This window comes from Podarcis erhardii (genome assembly GCF_964252035.2).
Source record: "Podarcis erhardii genome assembly, chromosome: 6".
Taxonomy (NCBI): domain Eukaryota; kingdom Metazoa; phylum Chordata; class Lepidosauria; order Squamata; family Lacertidae; genus Podarcis; species Podarcis erhardii.
In genome coordinates this window covers 99,274,147-99,301,395 of record NC_138510.1, presented here as the reverse complement: position 1 = coordinate 99,301,395, position 27,249 = coordinate 99,274,147, and the positions used below count along the sequence as shown (strand labels likewise).

At 42.4% G+C, this 27,249-nt stretch overlaps 1 long non-coding RNA gene across 1 annotated transcript; it reads left to right on the top strand.

Annotated features, from left to right (window-relative positions):
* Positions 1-17,561: 17,561 nt before the first annotated feature.
* On the top strand, positions 17,562-26,532 carry LOC309344471. The gene is made up of 3 exons (XR_014157751.1): positions 17,562-18,111; positions 19,512-19,650; positions 23,639-26,532. It is a non-coding gene; the product is annotated as an uncharacterized lncRNA (long non-coding RNA).
* Positions 26,533-27,249: the final 717 nt, after the last annotated feature.

The following is a 27,249-nucleotide window of genomic DNA, read 5'->3' as shown; positions in this document are numbered from 1 at the left end:
CTGTGGATTTGTAACTGGCTGACTGACCGAACCGAAAGGGTGCTCATCAATGGTTCCTCTTCATCCTGGAGAAGAGTGACTAGTGGGGTGCCACAGGGTTCTGTCTTGGGTCCGGTCTTATTCAACATCTTTATCAACGACTTGGATGATGGACTCAAGGGCATCCTGATCAAATTTGCAGATGACACCAAACTGGGAGGGGTGGCTAACATCCCAGAGGACAGGATCACACTTCAAAACGACCTTGACAGATTAGAGAACTGGGCCAAAACAAACAAGATGAATTTTAACAGGGAGAAATGTAAAGTATTGCACTTGGGCAAAAAAAATGAGAGGCACAAATACAAGATGGGTGACACCTGGCTTGAGAGCAGTACATGTGAAAAGGATCTAGGAGTCTTGGTTGACCACAAACTTGACATGAGCCAACAGTGTGACGCGGCAGCTAAAAAAGCCAATGCAATTCTGGGCTGCATCAATAGGAGCATTGCATCTAGATCAAGGGAAGTAATAGTGCCACTGTATTCTGCTCTGGTCAGACCTCGCCTGGAGTACTGTGTCCAGTTCTGGGCACCACAGTTCAAGAAGGACACTGACAAACTGGAACGTGTCCAGAGGAGGGCAACCAAAATGGTCAAAGGCCTGGAAATGATGCCTTATGAAGAACGGCTAAGGGAGCTGGGCATGTTTAGCCTGGAGAAGAGGAGGTTAAGGGGTGATATGATAGCCATGTTCAAATATATAAAAGGATGTCACATAGAGGAGGGAGAAAGGTTGTTTTCTGCTGCTCCAGAGAAGCGGACACGGAGCAATGGTTCCAAACTACAAGAAAGAAGATTCCACCTAAACATTAGGAAGAACTTCCTGACAGTAAGAGCTGTTCGACAGTGGAATTTGCTGCCAAGGAGTGTGGTGGAGTCTCCTTTGGAGGTCTTTAAGCAGAGGCTAGACAACCATATGTCAGGAGTGCTCTGATGGTGTTTCCTGCTTGGCAGGGGGTTGGACTCGATGGCCCTTGTGGTCTCTTCCAACTCTATGATTCTATGATTCTATGTCTATTTAAAAGATCACAGATGATAAAGGGGCCAGAGAGATTTCTTGCCTGAGCCTTTGGTGCATTGCTGCAAGCCAGAGCAGTGTTGGCTTAGAGTCCCACAAGTCTTTTTACATTTTGCATTTGGTGTTTGCATGCAGGGCTCAGAGAATATCAGGAGACTTTGACAGCCATCTAAATCCAACAATTAGAGCTCTAAACTGGCTGGATGCAACTTGTCATTCCTCTTTCATGAGTGCAACAATGCTAGTTCCATGGTCAGTAAACATTGCCATTGTATTTAGCACTATGCCACTAATCCCAGCAGGCTTGCTTGGTAAACAATCTATCCTTTCAAAAGCCAAGCTGTCAGAGTGGAAAGGGGTTTATAAGCTGCGGTTGTAAAATGAGATGCCATGTGCATTCATCTGCAAAGAAAATGCTAATAAATGTTTCCAATCAGTTCATAATCTTTACTCCTAACTTCAGGTCACATTTCACCATATCCGATGCTCCTGCAAACTTTAACATCAAGACTCTGAGGTTGTGTGGAATGACACACCATCTTTGTATTATTAGCAGGCTGCCTAGACTTGGCCACTAGTGCCATTGTGTGCCTGTTGAATATTGACTACTCTATCTTGACAGTGGAATCATTCCAGGGTCAAGAAAATAATTATATAGATGTCATCCTGTTTTGCTCCATGAACAGCTCATGCAGTAACAATTCATTCTTATGCCACATTCTCTGCAAACAGCATAATTAGGAAACAACAGAGGAATTTAGGCTTTTCAGCAGCAGGTTGACAAAACGCCTCATGGTCTGTGTGCAATTTATAACAAGTTAGAAGCATAACAGTGAAAGAATGCATTTTTATTTGTTTCCTAATAACATATTATTTTAGATCCTTTTTTCTGACAGGTGTTTTGTGCATTTAATGGTGATGAGCGGATAAATGTGATTCAGTTCACATTTAAGGGCAAACCTACCAAACTTGTACTTTTTGGAAAAAATGTGTGGAACAAAACACAACCATCTTCTGAAATCTGCAGTGCTGTTCTCCAGGCAAGTAATTGTGCAAAAATGCAAATTTTAGTGCATTTTCATAATGCAGATATGCATTATATCAGAGGAAATTATTTTTACTATTGCAATTTATTGCCTGGTCTTCATCCCAAGATCCCAGGGCAGGTCCTAACAATTAAAACACAACATTAAAAACAGTCCAAGACAAATTACAATAACAGAAATAAGGAGGGCCCTAAAATATATATCTCTGAACTATCAAAAGCCGGGGTAAAGAGGTGCATCTTCAGTGTTCACTGAAAAATGCATAATGAAAGTGCCAGACCCAAAGCTCTGTGAGGAGGGAATTCTAGAACTTAGGGGCTGTCCCAGAGAATGCCTCTCCCAGTGGGCTGCAGGGAAGGAGGCAGTCTTCCAGGTATTTAAGGCCTGAACCACTGAGGTATTTAAACACTAACGCTAACACTTGAATTGGGCCCAGAAATGAACTGGCAGCCAGTGCAGCTGTTATAAAACAGGGGTTATGTGAGATCTAAAGGGAACCCCAGCCAATAATCTGGCAGTTGCATTCTGGACCTATTGAAGTTTCTGCGTTGTCTTCAAGGGCAGCCCCACATAGGGCGCACTGGAAGCTCCCAGAGCATGAAATACGATGGCCAAGTCATTTCTGTCCCAAAGGGTCTGTAGCTGGTGAATCACTTCTGCCCACGAGGCCCCTGAGCCTCCACTGGCAGCGCTGACCCTTTCCGGGGGTCGGCAACCCCATCAGGGCAGGCCGTCTCCCCACTGCTTACACATGAGAATGGGGGACACAGAAGAACTTTGTCTTTTCAGGATTCAGCTTCAGTTTATTTGCCCACATCCAACCCATCACTGCCTCCAGATTAAGCAAAATCTGTACACTAAATTCTGAGGCATTTTGATGGGGACTGTGGCAAACCCGCTCTATCTTTTATAACTACCAAGGGTTATCCTATGTTTTTTGTGTGAGGAAAAACTTTGATACTTGGACAATAAGGCAAAGTTGAAGAAAGAAGAAAGGATTTATTTTACAGAACAAAACTGGTGAAACAAAAGATGCGTCAGGAGAGAAAACTCTTTCAGGAAACAGTTAACTTTGAGTTATTTCACGTCAGTTCCTTAACTCAGGTGTAGCCGAGGTGTTTTGGTTCTTAAACAAGGTGGCACTTTCTGCCAGTTTCCCAACTCCTGAGGTATTTCTAATAGTATAACAGACCGGGGGGTCCCCACACCCCTCCAAACTGGTTTGGGAGTTTTCTCTTTCCTGACTGAAATGAGTGTTCCCTCACAGCTCCTTGCTCAGCCTCAGCCTCCCAGGGGTTTCTTGTCTGAATATGCTCCCAAGACACTAAACACTCTGTTCCAATCCAAGCTCAGAGACTCCCTTCAGCTCAGCCCCAGCCCTCCATCTCCCCTCAGAACAACCTCCAGATTCTCTCCCTCTCTAAAGCTCCTCACTTTCCCCTCCCCAAGTGCTGGCTCCGCCCTCCTCTGGCTGGCCAATCAGAGAGAGGTCCCAGCCCCCTGGTGGGATTCTGGGGCACTGCACCACCAGACTCTACTGTCCATCACAAGGACAGAAGAAAGATTGCAGATGGGCAGAAATGCAGAGAGGAGAAATGAGAAGCAGAGAGAAACCGAAACTGACAGATCTCAAGCAGAAATTCAACAGGGGTAACAACTTCCTTGCAGGAAGGGAGGAACTGCCCCTGTTGGATTTCTAGTGCAGAGCCTATCTTTGGAGAACAGGTGGCAAGCCTAATTCTAATCAGAAGTCCTCAGCTCAAATATTAAGTCAATCATTAAATTACTGGGTGGTTTTAGACAACCAACTAAATAAATTGCCAAAATTCCAAAAGGAAAAATTTATTATATTAAATGCACCAATTAACACCTCAGAAGTTTCAGATGTCACCAAACAAGCAAAAATAGGTAAATCACCAGGCCCAGGTGGATTAACAGGAAAATATTACAAAAAATTACAAAGTTATTTAAATCAGTTGTTACAAAATGTAATGAATGAAATATTAAACGCAGGGAAAATACCAAAGACCTGGAAAGAGGCTTTTATTACTTTGATTCCAAAGCAAGAGACCGATACATTGGAAGTTAAAAATTATAGACCATTTTCATTATTAAATAGTGATTATAAATTGTTCACAAATATATTAGCTAATAGAATGAAGGGCATATTGTTAGAAACAATTCATCAGAATCAAAAAGGATTTCTCCCAGGGAGACAGAAGAAGGATAATATAAGGAATGTAATAGATATTATTTGGAGGTAATGAATGAAAAACAGGCAGCTATGATGTTTATTGATGCTGAAAAAGTACCAATTCATGGGTTTCATGGGCTTTTAGGTTGAAGGTCCTGGACAAGATGAATTTGGGAGAGTTGTTTAAAAGAGGAATAGAAGCCATTTATTCGGAGCAACAAGCAAGGTTAATAATTAATAATATTATTACAGAAGAATGTAAAATAATGAAAAGGGAAAGACAAGGATGTCCCCTGTCACTGTCACTGTTTATTTTAGTATTAGAAGTCCTGGTGAGGAATATAAGGGCAGATGAAACCATTAGAGGAATAACAGTAGAAAATAAGGCATTTGCAGATGATCTAGTGATTACAGTAGAAGATCCTATAAATTCATTATTGCAAGTATTAGAAAAAATACAGGAATTTGGACAAGTATCAGGTTTCAAATTGAACAAAAATAAAAAACCAAGCTCTTAGTAAAAAATATCTCAGAACAAGATAAAAAAGAGATACAACAGAGGACCAAAATACATATACATACAAAAGTGAAATACCTAGGGATATGGTTAACAGCAAAGAACATTAATATATTTAAAGATAATTATGAAAAAATATGGAAAGAAATAAAAAGGAATTTAGAGATATGAGCAAGAATGAATTTATCACTACAGTGGTACCTCTACTTACGAGCACCTCTGGTTATGTATCCTTTGGGATACGCACATGGCAAACCCGGAAGTATTTTCCCGGGTTTTGCCATGTGCGCATGCGCAGAAGCACTCTATCGCACCGCGTGCATGCGTAGAACAAACACCCGTGGTTGTGAAAACCTCGGGATCTGACCAGAGCTCCAGAATGGATCCTGTCTGCAACTGGAGGTACCACTGTATTAGGAAGAATATCGGTAATTAAGGTGAATGTATTGCCAAAAATGTTGTTTTTATTTCAAATAATCCCAGTGATAAGCAATGTGAGTTGCTTCAAAGAGTGGTAGAAAGATATTTCGAGATTTATCTGGCGAGGAAAGAAGCCAAGAATAAAATATAAATTATTAACAGATCTTAAAGACAGAGGTGGCTTCTCCTTACCAGATTTAAAATTAAATTACGAAGCTTCTTGCATATGCTGGATCCGGGATTGGATAGTATTAAAAAATACAGATTTATTAGACCTAGGAGGACACGATACAGGTGGTACATGACACCAGTCAAGCTTGCAAAAATATATCATTTACCTGATAATAAATGTTGGAAATGTAAAGAGACTGAAGGTACATTCTTTCACCTTTGGTGCACGTGCCCAAGGATTAAGGCTTTCTGGGAGATTATTTATAATGAAATGAAAAAGGTATTTAAATATACCGTATTTTTCGTCCTATAGGGCGCACCGGCCCATAGGACGCACCTCGTTTTTTTGGGGGGGGGAATGAATAAAAAATATATATTTCCCCCCCCCAGCCGCGGCTGCCGCCCCAAGCCTTGCGGACACTCGCCCGAAGCACGGGGAGTCCTCCAGAAGGCTCCCCGTGCTTCGGGTGGCAGGCTGCCGCCCCAAGCCTCATGCGCTCGACGGGACCTCCCGCCGGGCGCGCAAGGCTTGCGGAACCTCACCCGAAGCACCGGGAGTCCTCCAGAAGGCTCCCCGTGCTTCGGGTGGCAAGCTGCCGCCCCAAGCCTCACGCGCTCGGCGGGACCTCCCGCCGGGCGCGCTAGGCTTACGGACACTCGCCCAAAGCACGGGGAGTCCTCCGGAAGGCTCCCCGTGCTTCGGGTGGCAAGCTGCCGCCCCAAGCCTCGCGCGCTCTGCGGGACCTCCCGCCGGGCACGCGAGGCTTGTGGAACCTCGCCCGAAGCACGGGGAGTCCTCCGGAGGACTCCCCGTGGTTCGGGTGGCAGGCTGCTGCCTGCAAGCCTTGTGAGCCCGTGGGAACTCCCGCACGGCTTGCAAGGCTTGCGGATAGCTTCCTGAAGCCTGGAGAGTGAGAGGGGTCGGTGCGCACCGATGCCTCTCGCTCTCCAGGCTTTAGCGAAAGCCTGCATTCGCCCCATAGGACGCACACACATTTCCCCTTCATTTTTGGAGGGGGAAAAGTGCGTCCTATGGGGTGAAAAATACGGTACCTTTTTGAAGAAACCAGAGGCCTTTCTCCTGGGCATGGTTGGCCAATTGGTGTCAAAGAAGGATAGAACTTTTTTTATGTATGCCACAACAGCAGCAAGAATACTCATCGCAAAGTATTGGAAGACACAAGATCTACCCACCCGGGAAGAATGGCAGATGAAGGTGATGGAGTACATGGAACTGGCGGAAATGACTGGCAGAATCCGAGACCTGGGAGAAGAGTCGGTAGAAGAAGATTGGAAGAAATTTAAAGACTATCTACAGAAACATTGTAAAATTAAGGAATGTTAGAAGGATGTTGGAATGAAGTTATGTGGTTTTATTAGTAATGTTACAAAGGAGTATGTAAAAATGGATTGTTAATAGGTGAGAATGTAAAGTTATAATATATTAAGATAAATTATTAAGATAAAAGCAAAAATGGAAAGGATTTGCTGAAATAATTAATTGAACTAGAATACAAAAAAGGGAGGTCCGAGGAGGTCAGGGAAACAAGTAAATGAAAGTTAAGATATGGAAAGGTTGATTTGTTTTTAATTGTTTTTTACCTTTTTGTGTTTTGTATTTTTCTTTTCTTTTTCTTTTCTTTTTTATTATTGTAACCTTTTTGAAATCTTACTAAATATTATTTTTTTAAAAAAAGAACAAAAAAACACCATGGTGGCTTTCCTCACTGGAAGCAACATCTGTGAAAAAATTAAATATGAAACCTAATTGGGCAACATATAGAGAGCTGTTAACGGAAATGGATAAGCAATTAAAATTGAAGGATTTTCAAGAGGTAAGAGGAAATGTAACAGATTGGCTACAATATTTCCAGTTAAATGAAGTACCGTATTTTTCACCTACAAAATGTCAAATTTCAAGAGAGAAATAATAGAAAGTGGTAGTAAATTATTATCAATTATTATAAAAAATGTATAACTTGTTGTTGGAATGGGAAACTAAAGATGAAGAGGTTATATGTGTTATGATAAAGTGGGCAAAAGATGTGGGACAAAATATTCAGTTGACAGATTGGGAAATACTATGGAAAAATGATATAGTACCTTACTTAAAGAGAATTATATGAAAATGAGTGGCTGGGGAAACTCAGCCAGATGGGCGGGGTATAAATAATAATAATAATTATATTATTATTATACTGTAGGTGGTATTTAACACCGGTTAAATTGGGTGGAGCTGTGGTCTAAACCACTGAGCCTCTTGGGCTTGCCGATCAGAAGGTCGGTGGTTCAAATCCCCGCGACGGGATGAGCTCCCGTTGCTCGGTCCCTGCTTCTGCCAACCTAGCAGTTCAAAAGCACGTCAAAGTGCAAGTAGATAAATAGGGACTGCTCCGGCGGGAAGCTAAATGGTGTTTCCATGCGCTGCTCTGGTTTGCCAGAGCTTAGACAGTCTGGCCACATGACCCGGAAAAACTGCCTGTGGACAAACGCCGGCTCCCTCAGCCTGAAAGCAAGATGTCCACCGCACCCCACTGTTGTCTTTGAATGGACTTAACCGTCCAGGGGTTCTTTACCTTTACCTTTTTAAACTGGCAAAAATGTACAAAACAAAATAAAGTAAGGGCTGGAAATGTAAAGAAGGTATGTTTTATCATATGTGGTGGCAATGTAAGGTTATTTAAAAATTCTGGGAAATGATATATAATGAATTGAAAAAAATGTTTTAAATAACCTTTGTTTAAAAACCAGAAGTCTTTTTATTAGGTATTACAGGAATGGATCTACCTAAAGAATATAAGAATTTGTTTATGTATGCAACAACGGCCGTCCGGATATTGCTAACCCAACATTGGAAAGAAAAAAAGTCCCCACCAAGGAAGATTGGCAAATTAAGTTAATGGAGTAAGCTGAAATGGCTAAATTAACTGGGAAACTTAGAAATCAAAATGACAACAAATATTTTAAAAAATGGAAAATGTTTATTGCATATTTACAAAAGCAATGTACTCAAGTTAAGACATTAGCAGGATTTAAAAAAAACACTTGTAATGTTATAGACAATGTTTAAAATTGGAAGCTTTTAATGTTTAATAGACTATTGTATTTTAATATTCTGTTGAAAGCCACCCAGAGTGTCTGGGGAAACCCAGCCAGATGGGCGGGGTATAACTAATAAATTATTATTATTATAAGTTATTATAAGTAATCAGAGATACTTTATTGACATGCATGAATGAAAATGATACACAGGCAGCAGGGGAGGGAGGGGAGGGAAGTAATTCCACAAGGTAATGCCATAATGTGGATTCAATACTGACAATGTATATAGTTGTTTTATTTCATGCTTCTTACTTTAATGCAAGGTTTTTGATTTTGTGAAAATTAATAAATATATATATATATATATATATGTATGTATATGTGTAATACAAAATAGACAACTAACTATTTCTCTACCTCAGCTGCTTCCCCTCTCTTCTGAAATAGGGGAGTCATATAGTCACCTAACATGCAGGGTTACTGTAAGGATTACTTGCACACGATACACTCTGAACCCTCAAAAGAATGCCTATAATTTTTTCCCCATCATTCTATCTAGTCCAGACTTTCTTAACCTAAGGGCCCCAGATGTTCTTAAACTACAACTCCCATCACCCTCGATCACTGGCCATGCTGACTAGGAATGATGGAAGTTGTAGTCTAACAACATCTGAGGACCCAAAACCAACTGTCACCTAGGAATCAGACACAGAATTAAGTAGTAATTTTGATAGTGGTCAGATGGGATATTCAACCGTGTAACTGTTTTCTATTAATGGACTATTTAAAGTATGCACCACACCAGCAGTTTTAGTAGGACAATTGATTTAATGCTTATCACCTTTTCATTCATAAATGCCTCACTGAAGCCAATCTCTCAAATCCATTTTTGCATGAGCGCAAAAACTTAGCAATCCGGGAATAAAAAATTGCATATTGGCAAATGTGAGGCTGGGTGAGAAAATATTGCTACATTGCTGTAAGAAATGTTTCAATTTCCTTCTCACATGTCCTACTGCCCTTACTTACACCTTACTCTTTTAGAAGTATTCTTACAAGAGTTCATTAATTTTGGGCAGGCCTTACAATTGCCATAAGATTCAGAAGAGGGACTTGAGCAAAACCATTGTGATCACACACAACTGTAGAGTTGTTCATGTTTTCAAGAGAATTTCTTTGGCTCTTGGTTTCTCTGCTATTGGTTCAGTTCAGTTTTAACTTCTTGTTAAATATGTTCATATTTTTTTACTCTTAAGTTGGGTTTCATTTATTCTCTTTTCATACCCTTGACTGTAAGTAGCATTGACAACCATTATTAGAAAAGCCTGAGACTCTACTAAATCAACGTATCTGAAGTTTATCACAAAGAGAGAGGTGCTTTGCTATAAGTAGCTGTGAGGATCCTGTGTAATGCATGGCCGCCAGTGTAACTCCAGGCCTTTCCCTGAGTCCAGGGGTACCCAACATTGTGCCCTCCACAGATGTTGTTGAACTTCAACTCCCAAGAGCCCTAGGCAGCAAGGCCAATGGTCAGGGATAATGGAAGTTTCTGCCCAGCAGCATCTTAGTTCTGTGGAGTATATTTGTTGTCTGTGGAAGCAGACCATGGTCCCCCAAGGGTCAGTCTCAAAGAGGGCTGAGTTTGGGGTTCAGAGGAAGATGCTGTTAGTTTGAGACCCTACCTGCCTGTGCCCAGTCTTGCCAGAGTGGGACATGCTCTGTATAGGGAAGTTTTTTAAGTGTGGTGTTTTACTTTGGTTTTATAATTTGTTGGAAGCTGCTCAGAGTGGCTGGGGCAACCCAGTCAGGTGGACTATATATATATAAATCCTGGGATAGATAGATAGATAGATAGATAGATAGATAGATAGATAGATAGATAAAAACTTTGATTGTAACTTCTGAATCTTAATTATAGAAATAGCATGTGCCAGTTTTCTTCCTTTAGGTGGCAGCTGCTATACTTTCTGCAGCAGGCTGGAGAGGAGGTTGAGCAGTGGGAGAAGAGAGGCCTGGGGAGCCACGGGGGGGGGGGGGCTCCATACCCCAAGTGCTTCAGCGCTAGAAACAAGCACAATCTCCAGACTGCCTGCTGGCAGCCTTTCACTGATGCATTTCACTACGGCATTGCTTGATTTCTGTTCATCACCTTTGGTGAAGATGGTCCAGAAAGGAGGCTTACATAAAATAAGCTTTCAAAGAAGAATGACCATTTTTCTACAGCAAATGCTTCAGTATAATAATAATAATAATAATAATAATAATAATAATAATAATAAATTTTTATTTATACCCCGCCCATCTGGCTGGGCTTCCCCAGCCACTCTGGGCGGCTTACAAAAAAATATTAAAATACTGTAATACATCAAACATTAAAAGCTTCCCTAAACAGGGCTGCCTTCAGATTTCTTCAAATAGTCTGGTAGTTGTTGTTCTCTTTGACATCTGGTGGGAGGGCGTTCCACAGGGAGGGCACCACTACTGAGAAGGCCCTCTGCCTGGTTCCCTGTAACGTGGCTTTTCGCAGTGAGGGAACTGCCAGAAGGCCCTCGGAGCTGGACCTCAGTGTCCGGGATGAACGATGGGGGTGGAGATGCTCCTTCAGATATACTGGACCGAGGCCGTTTAGGGCTTTAAAGGTCAGCACCAACACTTTGAATTGTGCTCTGAAACATCAGCAGTAAGGGCCCAAACTAACCATTGTACCAAATGCAGGAAGTCACCAAGGACAGCGGCTGCACCTCTGGTGACATCTAGTAGAACTTGCCTGTGTCACAATGACATTGTGTCATTCCACCAGAGGGCTGAGGAAATCTGGATCACTGTGACATCAGGACACGGCAGTTTTGCTAGATGTTATGGGGGGCGGGGGGAGAGAGAGCTGGATTCATGGCTGCTGATTTAGTTTTGTGTCATGGCTTTGCTAAATTAAGACTGTTGTACAGATTGCTCTTCTACGTAGCTTGCTTTTCGCACCTGCACATTTACCAGCTGTTGCAAATTCCATCACTGTTTCCTTTACGGAAGCAATTAGCTCACCCAGGAGGGATGATCACACTGCATATTCTGCTTGCTCTCCCAGGAGCACCTCCTCTCTCCCTCCCTCCTCTGCTCCAGTACTCTCTGTGATAGTTTTGTGGGGTTGTCAATATACTACACTAGTGATATAGAGGGGGGGAGCCATTTCTTTTCTTCAAATCAAGCAAACACAAAAGTCTTCTAATAAAAAGTATGAAGGAGTCATGTTTGTGCAGCCAGATTTCTTTTTAGCCTCATCACAACTACCTCGTTGCAGACCTAAAAGTAATCCTGCATATTGGAGCAATTAGACAATTGCTTGGCCAACGGCCATGTTAGTCAGCAGCAATGAACAAAACTGAGACCACTTTTGGGTAGTGAGAAAGTAGTTGTGTCTCTGTCCTGGGCATCAGTTAGATCTGCAGCTGCTAGTCGGTGGTAAGAATTCTCTCCCATGCCTTGGGAAACATAATATCCTAGGGATGTACAGTCATACCTTGGTTGCCAAATGCCTTGGAACTCATACATTTCGGCTCCCGAACTATCAAAAACTAGAAGTGAGCATTCCATTTTTCAAACAATTTTTGGAAGCTGGACATCCAGCGTGGCTTCCGCAGGATGCTCCTGCAGCCAATCAGAAGCCGGATCTTGGTTTTCGATCAGTTCCGGAAGTCAGAACGGACTCCCGGAACACATTCTGTTCGAGAACCAAGCTATGACTGTATGCAGATCAAACTGTTGTTAAAGGCACAGAAGGGGAATGCATTCTTTGGATAGATGCTGAGCAGCTTTAGTATAACTACGCTTTGGGAACCTAAGCTATCTAATGATGGAAGATTTACACAACCTTGATCCCAAACCATTTTAAATGTTATAGGTCAAAATGAGGGCTTGGAACAGAACCTGGAAACAAACTGGAAGCCAATGAATATATTTTTAACACGAGCAAGATATGTTCTGTTCAACACACACCACTTAGCAACCTGACCCATATTTGGGAGAAGCTGCGGTTGCTGCACTGTTTTCAAAGGCAATCCCAGTTGTGCTGAAGATTTTAGTAATCCAGCCTGGATGTTATCAGAGCATGGATGTCTCCTAGAAGATCAGTCTCTACCCAGCAGGTGTCTGCAGCTGGTCAAAAGGTGTTTCGCCATGTGATACATGAGTGGGGTTAAACCTCTACTGAAACATCTGCACTGGCTGCCCACATGCCACCAGGCAAAGTTTAAGCTTCTTTTAGTTTTGCCAACCCCATGCTGTGGAATACCTCGCCACCAACTTTCAGATGTCTCTTGAATAATTATTTATGCCAGCATGTACTTCCAGTTGCTTAACCACTGCTCCCAATATGAGCTAGCCATTTTAATTATTATCGTGTATCGCTTTATTCGATTCTAGGTTTTATTGCATTTGACTATACTGTTGTACATTACCTTGATATTTTATATGAATGGGAGGTACATAATTTTTAAATATAGATAGGACCACCCTGATCCTTCAGGGAAACTTCAACCCCAGAGCAGGTTGAACATTTCCATATTCAGTTACCAGTACCAGCCAACAGCTTGCCTCCCAATCAAGCAACAAGACCATATTCAGGAAACTGTTGATGGGGCCTAAAAGTGTATTGGGGGGACACTGGTTGCCAGTATGGTCTGGAAATTCCTATTGCTGTACTGTTGCTGAATTTGTGGACTTGATTGGCATTTAGGTCAGAGAGAATCCCATTGAAGCACCATATAAAGCACTCTGAGCTTGCAAAATAAGAGTGTGGTTTAACTCTGAAGATAAATCACAGAATAGGAATAAATAAGAAGACAATCTTAGTATAATATGGAGTTGGAAGGGACCTGAAGGGTCACCAAGTCCAACCTCTTCCATTGCAGGAATCACAGCTAAAGAATCCCAACAGATGGCCATCCAACCTCTGTTCTTCCTCTGACCACTCATCGTGATCCCACCACCAATTCTTGGGCTCTGAGCCTTCTTCACTTGGGGCTTCCCCAGCTGGTGCCTCCCACCATTCCTCTGCACCCAGCCAGTCCATGACACTGTCCAGTCAGGAGCAGTTGTGCACCACCTCATCTCCAGGTTCCTCCCCCTCCTCAGTATTCCATGGTTGGCTTTGCTTTTCTGTGCTGCCTTTGGCAACAAGGCAATGGCCAGCTAAGTTGCTCCATCTGATACCCTCACTAAGTCTCTACATGCTTTTCTTCTACTACCGCTTCAAAGGCAGGCCTTCCTATTCCCAAAATCAAAACTTTACACATTTAATGGTATCTTAATAATTCCAAATATGTTGCACAGTCTTTAATGCCTGTTCTGTTCTTTGTCCAGGATAAATCCAGATGTCCTATTACTATTACTTCACTATTTTTAATGGAAGCTGAAAATTCAGGGATAGAACTATAGTCAGTATGATGATGTAACAGAGGAGACATAATGCTTATAGAATCGTAGAACCATATAATTGTTTTGCACAGAAGCACTTTAAAATGGACTGGATTTTATTTCTCTGTGGTGCAACTGAAGCTACCAAGAGAGACCTGTCTAATAAGCAACCATTGTACTCAGGCAGATGCAATTTTGTAGCAGCCTATTTCTCACTGGAGAAGAAATTGGATTTGAGATGGTTGGCTCTTTAATTCCTTGCCTGTAATTCTCTGGCTCTCTTTTCTTCCTCGAGGCATTAGCTGTAAGCATAGCAACATCTCCTGGCAAGGACTGGCCATGGCAGCTCTATTTCAATGTGTTCTCAAAAGGCAGATTTAGCAGGCTGGTTTGCAACAACAGATATCCGAATGCTGCTAGCTGTCAACGTCAATATGCGAATGCTGACAATACCCAAACAATTTTGTGAATGCCTACAAAAATGTTTTTCACTTCCCTTTCACTCAAAGGCTTAGTTGGCAAATGCACTGAGGTCGTGACCACTAATGTTCAGAGGTGCATATATTGAGATTTCAGTCATTTGCAACATTCATCTGGGATGTAAATGCCAGCAGTCGCCAAATGTCCCTCATATATTGTGATGCATACCCCAGACTTCATCCAAAAAGATGTGCAGCTGAATGTTCATATAGGAATGAGCGATAAAGAATAAGAGAGCTGTGCACGTGACTACTATCAAAATGGGAGTTGGTGCAGCATATTATTAAGAGAAGAATCTGAAGTGGAATCAAGGCAGGCCTTGACACTCTATCTTCAGGATCTCACTAGAGGCCCTTCTCCCATGATGACCACAGGGACATGGCAGTGCCTGATATGTCCATCCATATAGCACTCTGTGCTCCCACCACAGGAACTCCTAAAGAACTTCCTTTCCCTGGGGAGAGGGGAGAAGCAATAGAGATGGATGGGTGATCCGCCACAATCCAGCTTTCAATGTTGCCTCCTGTCCCCAACTGCTACCACAAAGACTTCTGAAAAACCTTTGTGTCCTGAGGTAAGAAGAACAAGCTTTCAAGGGGGCTTTCTTTCTCCTGCTTGTATCATTGTTATTGATGCTTATTGTTTTAGAAATTTAATGTAAACTGCTTTGTGAGGTCCACCTGAGATATACTTTTTTTAAAAGGTAACTATCACCGCCCACTTGCTCATAGTTGTAACGTCAGTAGCCCCAGGTCCCCTGGGAGGCATCTAGGATGCAGTTCCTTCTAAGGCCAGAACTGCCCCACCTATCAGGAAGGGCGTAGTTGGCATAGGAAGAAGCCATATTGTAGGGCTCCTGTCATGTCAGCTGGTACTTCTACTGTTACCACGGCAGTGATGTAGGGAATATACATGCAGAAGTGGTTCCTGTGTCTCTGTGCTTATGGTAGACAAGGCACTAGGTGGACTTAAGCAAGACCTTGGTCTCTTAGTTGCCTTAAGATGTTAACAATCTTGGTTTACCTTGCAGGGATTTTGTAAGGATTTGGAATCTCCATAAAGCATTTTTTAACACTGAAATATGCTATGTAAATATTAAGCATTCTTAATGCCCATTACCATGACAACCTTGAGCTGGTTATAGTTGGAATTCATGGGGACAAGGCAACACATTCCTTTGCTTCTTTTTGTTTTCATTTTCCTTGTGATACAAATCAGTGAAGGGTACACTGGTTCCTTAATTAGCATGAATATTTGAGACTCATTTTTTAAAAAGCAGCTTTTCAATTTTCCCTTATGTTGCAAAATGCTATCTGCAGAAAAACTGAAAAGCAACAGTTTGCACAATGTAATGTGCAGTGATAAAAGGGAGACAACACAAATTGCTTGACCTGCACACCAACCCCCCTTTCAGCAACCGAAATTCACTTGTCTACAGTTTACTATTGCAAGTGCTAAAGGAGGCTGATGTCTTGTATCTCATAGCAACTTGAAACAGATGCCTTTGAGACTTTGGTTCACCCTTTGTATTACAAATAAGATTCTACGTAAATCTGGGTCTCCAGGTACTAGACCTCAATAGCAAGACCTATATAGTAAGGAGAGAAAATGTGGTATCCCCCTCCCCTCCAGTTCATGTTATGATCTCTTTCAAAGTTTGTGCTCCTATGTGGAAGCTGGCTAGTGAATTTATATCAGGGCAGGAGGAGGAGGAGGAGATGCTGCCCATCTGATTGGGCTGCCCCAGCCGCTCTGGGCAGCTCCTAGCAAAATATTAAAAACACAGTAAGACCTCAAACATAAAAAACTTCCCTGTACAGGGCTCCCTTCAGATGTCTTCTAAAAGTCAGGTAGATGTTTCTTTCCTTGACATCTAATGGGAGGGCATTCCACAGGGCAGGTGTGACTCCCAATAAGGCCCTCTGCCTGGCTCCATGTCAGGGAGGATGTTAAGGAGAAGCAGCTGGGTGTTGCACATTAATTATGCCACACGTTTGTGGAGGGAGGGGGTGTGCTTGTCTTATGGCGTTGCTCAGCATAGAATGAGTACATGGTAGGGTCTATAAGGTGCCAAGGGGGGCCATGAGCTAGGCCTTCAGCAGCCAGTCTCCAGTAGCACCTTACTTCTTCTGCCCCAAGTACCTGGTGTCCTCAGAGATGAGGCAGACTAGGCCTTACAGAAAAAGATGTCCTTTCTGTGCTGCACTTCCAGCCTGAATAAAGTCAGCTGACCTTGCCAGCTTCGATATTGTCAGCTGATCATCCAAGTCAGTTAGGACACACCAGGCTTCCTTATTGCTTCTCGGTCTAATTTTTGTTTGAAGGATATTGTGTTGTTTTATTATTTTGTATTATTATTATTATTTATTATTACTCTGAGCTGACCTGGCATTCAACAACAAAAGGCAAAGACCTGAGGGCTGGCTAAGAGGACAACTGCAGTTCCCCAGCTTGGAGGAAGGGTTGGCACACGGCCTGCCCCAACTCCCACCCCATATCTGCCCCTACCCTGAACCACTGTGATTGGGGCACCCACTGCCCTCTCCCACTCCCCTCTTCCCAGGCACACCCCACAAAGAATCTTGAATTTAAAACATACCAGTTACAACAGTTTAAAACAATTCAAAATAATTAAAATCAGATTAAAGCAGTTTAAAACATATTTGACAGGGGGGGGGGCGATGACAACAGAACTGGGACAGCATCCCAACTCAACTTCCAAAGTTTCAGTCTGTTGGTCAGTCAGTCAGGGCCCCGCCCACCCCAGGCCAGGTGGAAGAGGCCTGCTGCCAGGCCAGGACTCACAGCTGAGATGGAGGGGTTCACAGCATTAAATTTCTGAGAGAGCCTTGCTTCACAGCAGCCGTGGATTCAGGAAGAAATCTGCCACCGTGTTCTGACCCTCTCCCCAGCTTTCTTGCCTTTAACAACCTGCAACCCTGTTTGTTCCCTGTTAAGTTGTGGGTTGACATAGCCGACGACCAGCGATTTCTCCAACTAGCTCTTTATTTCGTAAGCTGGAATAGAACTGACTGCAAACAGCTCAGCCGGCCTGCTTTTATAGGCAGCCGGGGAAAACTATCTACAGACCTGAGGGAAAACTATATACAGTATCCCCCTGCTGGCCCAGGGTGAAACTTCACTACATAACATTCCCCTTTAGTTCACACGATAGCCAACCCTAAAACTCTCCTTCAAATTCTTTGTCTTCTAAGTGAGTTGAGGGAGGAGCATGGAGCTCAATCTTTTTGGCTTTCCTAATGGCTCATCTAAGGTCTAAGGGTGAAGTCTTGCTCCTGTCCATCATAATACTGGACAGATCAATACAGGGTTTTGAGAGAGGTTAATTTTAACTATTAATTGAGAAACAGCAGCCATAGTCTAGGCCAGGAGTGTTTTCCCTTGGTGACCCCGCCATGTTGAAAAATGTGTGTGTATGCATGGTGTTTCCTGTCCTGTCCAGAAATGCACTGTGCTAGATGAAGCAGGGTCTAGAACTTTTCTAAATAAATTGAATAAAACTGCTTAACCCACTGAAAGATATATTTGAAAAGTGAATATTAAGGGGAACAATGCCCATTGTTAAGCCAGGTAGGTAAAGTAATGGTGTCATGTCCTCCATTGTGACACGTCCCCCTGCTGAGTGACTTGGCTGAGCACTTTGGGAAGAGCAACCATTTGAGGATAGCTAGTCCAGGCAAAAGGAGCTAGTTTGTGACAAAACAAATAAGTTTTCCAGTGCATTGAAGAGATTCTTTTCATCTCAAGTGTAAGTAGGATTTCTAATTCTTTCTACATTCCGCTTCTTTCACTTTTCCTTCCATGAAAATCCATCACTATATGGATCTGCATGGGCTGCTGTCCTGGTCTTGTGGACATGTGTGTTGGAAGGACAGAAGATAAACAATGAAATTTGCTACCATAACATCTTAGAGACAGCCACAAACTTGAATGGTTTTCTAGGAGAATTAAACACATTTGTGGAGTATCCATGGCTACTAGCCAGGATGACTTATGTATGGCCCTGAATGCCAGTTGCTAAAGAGTAGGGAGAGTGTTACCTGCTTCCAGGCTTTGCGTGGGCACCTGGTTGGCTACTGTGAGAACAGGATGCTGGACTAGATGCAATTTGGGTCTGGTCTGGCACACTCTGCTTCCATTCCCACGTAGTCTCAGTCTTCCTGCAAGCACTGAACTCCACTGATCTGACTTTAGCTGAGGTTTGCAGAATGCAAATTTGCACAGGCTTCTAAAGATGTGCACTAATTCTAGGAGGAGAGTACCTTAAGGACAAAAAGTCAACTCCTTGACGCTGTTGGACGTGCCAGTCTGCTTTATGGCAGCTTTACTGACAGGCTGTATCACTTGGCTGTCCTGGGTCTCACCCAAAAAGATTAGCCTGCTAAAAAAGACGATGAACTCAAACACTTAGTATCTGCTTGTTTCTTTTGGAAAAAACAAAACAAACAAGAAAACCTTTTGTAGGTCTTTCCATACCAATTACTTTTGAACTATGTATGCCTCATGTCTTCTGAATCTCATCTATGCCTATCCTTCAAAGAAATAACAAAAGGGATATTATCTTGGAGTCAGAACCAGTTCCTTCTGAGGGGAGACAGAAATTGTAAGTAACCAACCTGTCCTATGAGCAAGCCTGACCTGGAAGTTTTAATAAGGGTCGGGCTGTGCCACACAACCCAGCTCTTTTTCCGTATTGCTGTGGAGAAGCTTCCTTTTTGATTTTAGGAAAAACAAAGCCCGTTTTGCACAGTGCATCCCTCACTCTCACAAGATGTAGAGATAGCCGCCAGCCAGGATGGCTTTTAAAAGAGGATTCCACAAATTCATGGAGGATAAAGCTAAAAATGGCTAACTAGTCATGGTGACTATGTTCTAACCAGTGGCTCTGGCACCGGGTGCAGAGAGCAGCCGGGGCGTGGCTGGCGCACGTCCCGGGGGGCATGGCGCGCATCCTGGGCGGTGCGCTCCCCCGCCCCCCTCCGCCAGTGGCAGGATAGCTCTGAATCAGAGGTGGGGAGAGTGCTGCTGTGCTGGGGTCCTGCTTTGGGGCCTTGCCTGGGCATCTGACTGGCACTGTGAGAACAGGGTGCTGGACCAGATGAGCCCCTGGCCTGATTCCACAGGCTCTTCTGTTGTCCTCTCCTTCGGTCAGAGTTCAGCGGCAGAACTGACATCTCCATAGTCCAAGGTTCAGGAGCGTGACGGACTTTCATCATGATATCTGGATGTTTTAAAGCCATGCGTGGGGAGTTGTAGACACTTGCAGCCGAGCCGCAACAGAAAACTTCCTGGTGAATATATTTAGGATTACAACTTCCACCTTTATTCACATCTGTGTAAGCCATCTTTCCTTCCTAGAAATGTTCGATAACATTTAAGGACATCATACCTCATTTCCTCACTCTTATCTATTTATTTATGTTTCCTGGAGCTGTGGCTAAATTTAATCCAGGCTATCGGACACAATGGCCTATAAATATGATTTCATTTGTAAATATTTTCCTTCTTAAGGCATCTAGGAATTATTACACTAGCCACTAGCTCACAGTCTAATATACTGTTTTAAAAGAACAGTGTTTTAATCCTTGCATAGGTGAGAGGAGCAACTCTGAAGCAGGTAGTGGTGGTTATTTGCTAGGAAATAAATAATCCCTCCCAGTGATTTATCATTATGTGAGTAAAGAACTTTTTGAAGCCTCCACATCAAGTCTTACTTTTATTGACTGCCTTCTTTAAAGATGAATTGTTAGGCTTAAACACAAGTTACTCTCTGCTGCTGCCATTCCTTGGGCAACTGTTTATTACCTCTAACTTGAAATAAATAGCATGCAAGGAGATCTATTTCTCCCTGCTTGAACAATTGGCTCTTTCCTAGTGCTGGCAATCAATAGTAATCTTTCTGGACAGAACTGCCATTAAAAATTAAATGCTAGCTGAAGTTACTACCCCTCTAACCTCATTGCTCCCCTAGCTATGACAGTAAGCAAAAGGAGCAGAATATAAACCATCCAGGCTATACATAATAAATTTTTAAATATATTGCACAAGCCTGTAATTTCCCCCTAGATTGAAATCCATCCATGTGTTTCGAACTGCTCATGTGGATGTTTCTGGTCTTATATGCAGCCAGATTTATAACTTTCATAAACATCCTATACAAAGCTGGAAAGCTGGAAGCAAAGATCCAAATCTTTGTTGTGTCTGTAGCCGCTGTTAGTCTACCAGTTGGTGGTGGGGGTGGGAATCAAAGATCACACATGGTACAACTTATTTAAAAACAAATATACATGCATATGCATCCATGATTTATGATCATTCAGAATGTTTATGAATTATTCTGATTTAGAGAGCTGTCCATCGTAATTTAAAAAATATCTTAGGAACAGATATTGTATGCGTCAGGACAATCATAAATGTGTTTTGATTATTTATTTATTTATTTATTTATTTGCATGGACCGAATATGCCCCCTCAAACGGCTTCTGCCCCTTATAGAGATATAATGCGTAGTGTTGTTTTTTTAAAAAATAATATTTATTACTTTTAAAACTTACAAAAAAGAAAAAGAAGAAAAAAGACCAAAAAAAAACCAAGAAAGGGGGGAAAATACAATACAATATATAAACAATACAAAACACCACATTGACACATTGACCTAAACAAAACAAAACAAAAACAATTTAAAAACATACATCATACCATTTCAGTAGTCTATCTTTCATACCCTTGTTTCATCGACCTCCTCTCACCTCCCTTTTTGTATTCCACTTCTATTAATTGTTTCAGCAATTCCTTTCCATCTTTCTCTATTTTCTGTCATATAAATATCTTAACTTATTTTACCCTTATTTTCCATTAATACTATAATGCTTATTTATGCTTAACTCCTTATAACATTTCTACTAAAGCCATAAGATTTCATTCCAACATTTTCCTAACACTCAGTAATTTTACAATATTTCTATTTCTGAAAATAAACTTTAAACTTTTTCCAATCTTCTTCCACCATCTCTTCTCCCTGGTCTCGGATACTGCCAGTCATTCGTCAATTCCATATAGTCCATCAACCTGGTGATCTTCTGTCCGAGGCTCTTAACTCTTTTCCAAGTCCCTTCTGCAGGTCTTCTTCATATTTATACATGCACTTTACTTTGTCTTCTACTGATCTTGTTCTTATTTTCCTTCCTTTGATACTGAAGAGCAGATCTCGGGGAAGCTCCAACCTAGCAATGCTTTTATTCCTTCTCGACAGGTCAACCAAATCTCCATGGTTAAATCTAAATTCCATAACGTATTTCAGGACAGGTTTCAAAATTCCTCCGAATCCAAAGGCCCCCACAGCTACAATATCCTCACGGCCCAAGTCCAAATCCCAAAAGTCAGTAAATCCCTGCATGAAGGGATCTATCCAACTTTCCTTCTCCAGTCCAGGCAGGGCTCCGATCCTCAAAATCTGACTTTTTCTAAATTCAATCATAAAAGGCCTCAACTTATAGTCCTCAATTTGCCTCTGTAAGGCTGGGGCTCCCACTTGTATTACTTTAGGTTCAACAACAGCAACTTTCTCCTTCGCCTTCTCGACAATTTGCCCTGTCAAAGTAGATTCCTGTATCAGATCCTGAATAATTTCTGTATTGATGTTCACTTTTTGTCCCAAGTTAGTCACTTTTTGTGCCAAGTTATCAATTTTAGTAGTCATAACATCTGTCTTCTTGTGGAGTTGTTCCAACGAGTGACTTATCTTGCATAATGCAATCACTAAAGCTTCTTCTGTCGACATTCTCAAATAGTCCAAGGTCAATCCCTGATTCTCACAGTCTCTTATCTTGCAGCTGTTCCCCCAGCTCAGCTCTTATAACAGTTTCAAAGGCTCCCTCTAGAGGGAAACAGTTTCTATTTGTGTCAATCCTTTTAAGCACAGTTCAAACAGTAAATATAGTTTCAATTTTCAGTTACTTTTCCTCCTTTTTAAACGCAGAAGAGGACAATGGAAACAATATATTTCTCTTATTTAGCTAACTGTCAAGATACGTTCTATTCACAGCCAATGAACTTCAAAACGTCAGTCTTACTGGCAACCCCTTTCCAGGTTCAGAGCGGTGGTGATTTAATTTTCATCACTCTCTCCTGCAGGCTTGCGCGATCCAAAATTTCCCCCCTCTTCTCCTGCTTCCAAGGGGGGGTTAATAGTTTTAATCGATGGAAGTTTAATCCTTTGCGGAAGACTTTCCAAGACCTTAGCTTGCAGTGTCTTTGCTTCAATCTATTTACAAAAGGGGAAAGCGGACTTCCTGTTTGAAACCTTCCCATTTCGGTGCCAAATTAAGACATTTATAGATCCAATTTTCCGTTCTACTCACGGGTAGTTGTTTAAAATCGAATTGTCCACAGGAAAAAGTCAGCGCTCTCCGGCAACAGCAATGCGGCTTCACTCCGTGAAAGAAGCAATCAATTCGAAGCACCGTGCCGCTCACCCCACGTCGCTCCAGATCCCCGAAACCGGGTCTCCCCGCGAGTAGGAGAGGCGCAAAAGGTGCCAGCCGAATCCCAGGTTCACAGGCTTCTCCCGCCTGTGATTTTTAGTGGGTCTCCGCCTTCGCCGTGGCGGCCAGACCCTGTTTCCACGGAGCAAATTCCTCCCGATCAGAGGAATTCCGCCATTGCCAGAGGCGCTAACCTGGAAGTCTATAATGCGTAGTGTTTTACTTGTCATATTCACTTTGAAAACTTAAACTGAAGAGTTGGAATATATGGCCTCTAATGAGACATTAAAAGGTTATACACGTCATTTAATAATATAAATTTCCATGCTGAATCTGTCTTATCCCAGTGGTTTAGGAGGAAACTTTCATCACGTCTATACCAATATGAGCCAAACTGGACATGGTACTAAAAGTGTGGCCGCTACCAATTTGACATTTAGCTCCTCCCTCTTCCCCTGTTTAGTTTATCATTCCTGTGTCCTGAAGTCATTCTTATCATTGTAGCGTGGAGCAGGAAAATGCAGAAAACTAAAGTTTCAGGAAACAGGTAAATTTTACTAGTGTATGAAGAGGCTTTGTGGGGATAGAGACATAGCAGTCATTATTCAGGGACAACTGCATGTTTAGCATCATTGCAGTTCTCAACTGTAGAGGTTGTTGGAGCAAGTTATCTACCCAGGAGCTGTCCTCAGTCCTGAAGGAGATGTCCCTTACTTTCACTGTTGCATCAATTCCTAGTCAATCTCTTTAGCTTCCTGTCACCTCTGCCTTTTGCCTCCATTTTATTTCTACCCAGCTTTATCCAACCCGTTAGATGTGTGACTTGCCATGTGGGTCACAGCTAAGACAGAAAAGGGAAGGGAAGAGGCACATGAGCCCCCCATCGTCTCTCAGTGGGCGGGAAGGCAGTGAGTATCCTCAGAGTACAACATTTGACTCCTGATGTTTTGATTGAAGCAACATATTCTAGAAAGATGATCCAAACTCAAAATATGTTTTATCCTCTTCAGTATCTTTTTGCAAAGGTTACATAATAAAGTCAAGTCAATCGAAAAATCATGGGTTTTTCGGCTTGGCAAATTCTTCAAAACAGAAATGACAGCAAACTTCCCAGTAGGCTTATCAGTGGCATAAACTCTTGACAAACCTTTTGCCAAGAAGCACCTCATGCAGCCTTGCTTCCTTGGACTTTAGTTATCACCTGAAGAAAGAGCACCATTCTGGGATAATGGGCCCACTGATTATCATATGGACATTCAGATAATAATTCAATACACTCTCTCTCTCTCTCTCTCTCTCTCACACACACACACACACACACACACACTCTTAAGTTACCCAGAAGACATTGCCACCAAACACAGACACACACATCTAGAAATGTTTTTCTTAGATAAAGAACAGTGGTTGAATCAAAGCCAGAGATTACACCACACTTCTGAACTGATCAGTGTGCTAAAGAGAGAGAGAGATTCAATAAGGACTAGAATATTATATTGTGAATTTCCCTGGATACGACGATTCACTTTTGTAATGCATGTACAAGAGAACTGGTGACTAGGTAAGGAGAACCATTTCAAACATTCTACTCCAAAGTGAAAATTGGATCCAAACAAAGAGAATGAGTGAGATAGATGAAAGCAGCATCTGAGACGGCTGCTTCAGTGAGTGAGTAAATTAATGCAAAAGGGTGTGATACTGATATCCAGGGAAATCAGGATCACAGCAAATGAAGCAAACATCAGTCATGGAAAATCCAAACAAGAGAGTGCCTGGGGATATGACGCTCGTCTGATTTTCTTATACAGTTTGCCCAAATAATTATAGGATTTAATCCTTGGAAATGAACAGAATTTGATAGGCAGAAGGGAAAGAATTGAACTGTATATGTAGTTCATACACTGTCAAGGATTACCAAAGAAGTGAGCAGAATAGCTAATTGTAAATACAGGATTACAGAAGGGGGAAAGCATCAAGTGAAGAACAATACCAGGCAATGAGCTGCAGGGAGGGCAAACCATGGAACACCATTTTAGATATCAGGAGGTGTGGGAGAGGGGCAAAGCAGTTACAGGGTGTGGGAGGGCATGATTCGGCATGGTCCAAAGTCCTATTCTTGGGCACATTCAAGGTTAAATTGCAGGAAAGCATCACATTTTCAGAATATTAACTGCAATTGTTTTCTTTCTTTATAGCTCCTGGCAATAATGATAATATCATTGAAATATTCATTTCTCTAAAGCAAAGGGATTTGTGCCTTTGACATGCATATATAGTATATAGGCCCTTGTAAATGTGTTGAGTGATTTTTGTTTTTATCTGTAAGCCATCTTACATTCTACCAGGGAAAAAGGCAGGGTCTAAATACTAATACTAATACTAATGATAATAATTTGAAGTTAATAGTCAGAGTGTTGAGCCATCTAGCTGTCCAGAAACACAGGCACATCAGGGAAATAATCACGTTACAATTATTCCTTTTTGTTTCTGAAGTGCTAAAACCCTTGGCACCAAACAATGATTTAAAAAATAAAACGGGTCCCATCCAGAGGCTTATAATCCAATTAAACAGGTCATAACTAGGAAGGGAAATAAAGAGGGGTCAGTCAGGAAAAGCCAGAGTGAAGGCAGGGATGTGTCTAAAAATCAAACCAGAAGTGACAGCAGTAGTCACACGTCTGTTCTATTTTTGTAAAAAGCAGGAGATGGAGAGACCAAGTCACAAGGTAAGGCTAGACTTCAGTCAAGTTCAGACACAGGCTGCTCTTCGGGTTCAACTTCCACCCCTGGTGGTCCGCGATCCAAAAGGGTCAGAGGCAGTTCATCTGGGCAAAGGTGGGCAGGTTGATGGACATGTTCCAGAGCGGGTAGACTGACGGAAGAGCTGGCTTAGATGGTTGGCCGTCATATGGCCAAACATAGTGGGTACTGATTGGCTTGTGGGATCAGCTGGCAGTATTCAGGCTACATCTGAACCTGTAAAGGTGGTGTTTCCCCTTCGCAGTGACACTCCAGCACAGTAACACTACCACAGCGCGGTATTTACAGTCTTTATTACATATATACAAGAACAGCTACAGTTCAGAATTACACCTCCAAACCCGTTGAGTCAGATTCAGGGAGTGGCTTCCTACGATTCCCGTGCCAACAAAGTAGGCATGGGAATAGCACGAGACATCTTTGATCCTTACGTTTCATTTCCCTCCTTGTTTGTGCTGATTTGAAAGCCCCCTCCCTTCCTGACTCTGAGCTTCCTTCCTGAGCCTCTAGGTGGTTGCAGGGCTCTCCAGCATCTCTGAGCCCCTGTTCTCCCTGACTGCTCTCCGCTCCCTGTTCTGCCTCTTCTGCCCATTGCTCCTCAGAATCCTCCCTGACAGAACCTGAGACACACAAAGAGTGTGGTCTTCTTTGTGTGGTCTTCTTCTTCTCTGGCGATCACTCATAGCTCAGTAAGATTGTCTTCCATTAATGCGGTCTTAATGGTGTGACCGTAGGTGACTGTGGAGGCCAGTTCTGGATCCCCATGTCCTTCCACAGTGGGGACAGAGGTTTCTGGGTGGGAGTTGATCACACTGAGGATCTGCCAAACCTGTCTTCCTCTTAGCTCATTTCTCCCTTTTGTCTTGAGTTTGGGCCTCTTCAAAGTCCATGACGCCTTTAGGAAAGGCTGTTTGCCAATTGGAGCACTCACAGGTCAGTGTTTTCTAGTTGTCAGTGTTTATACTACATTTTTTAATATTCGCCTTGAGAACATCTTTAAACCTCTTTTGTTGTCGACCAGCATTACACTTACCATTTTTAAGCTGGGAATAGAGTAGTTGCTTTGGAAGATGATAATCAGGCATCTGAACAACATGACCAGTCCAACAAAGTTGAATCACTGCTTCAATAGTGGTATCTTTGCTTCTTCTGGTACACTGGCAATAGTTCACCTGCCTTCCTAAGTGACATGTAATTTTTTCGAAGACACTGTTGATGGAATCTTTTGAGGAGTTGGAGATGGCATTTATAAGTGGTACATGATTCAGAAACGTAGAGTAAAGTTGGTACTACAACAGCTTTGTAAACAAGCAATTTGGTTTTCCTGCGAATGTCCCAGTCCTCAAACACTTGACGCTCCAGTCAGGAGAAAGCTGCATTCACAGAGCTCAGGCTTGTGGAAAGATAACTGCCTAAGTAAGAAAAACGATTGATATTTTCTAATGTTGCACTATTAAGTTGGATTTGTGGCGCTGCAGAGGGATTGTTTTGTGTCTGTTGGTGCAGCACTTTGGTTTTTTTAATGTTAAGCGATAGGCCAAGCTCTTCGTAAGCTTCTGCAAATATATTTAGGCTGGTTTGGAGATCATCCTCCGAGTGTGCACACACAATGTTGTCATCAGCATATTGAAGATGTATGACAATGTA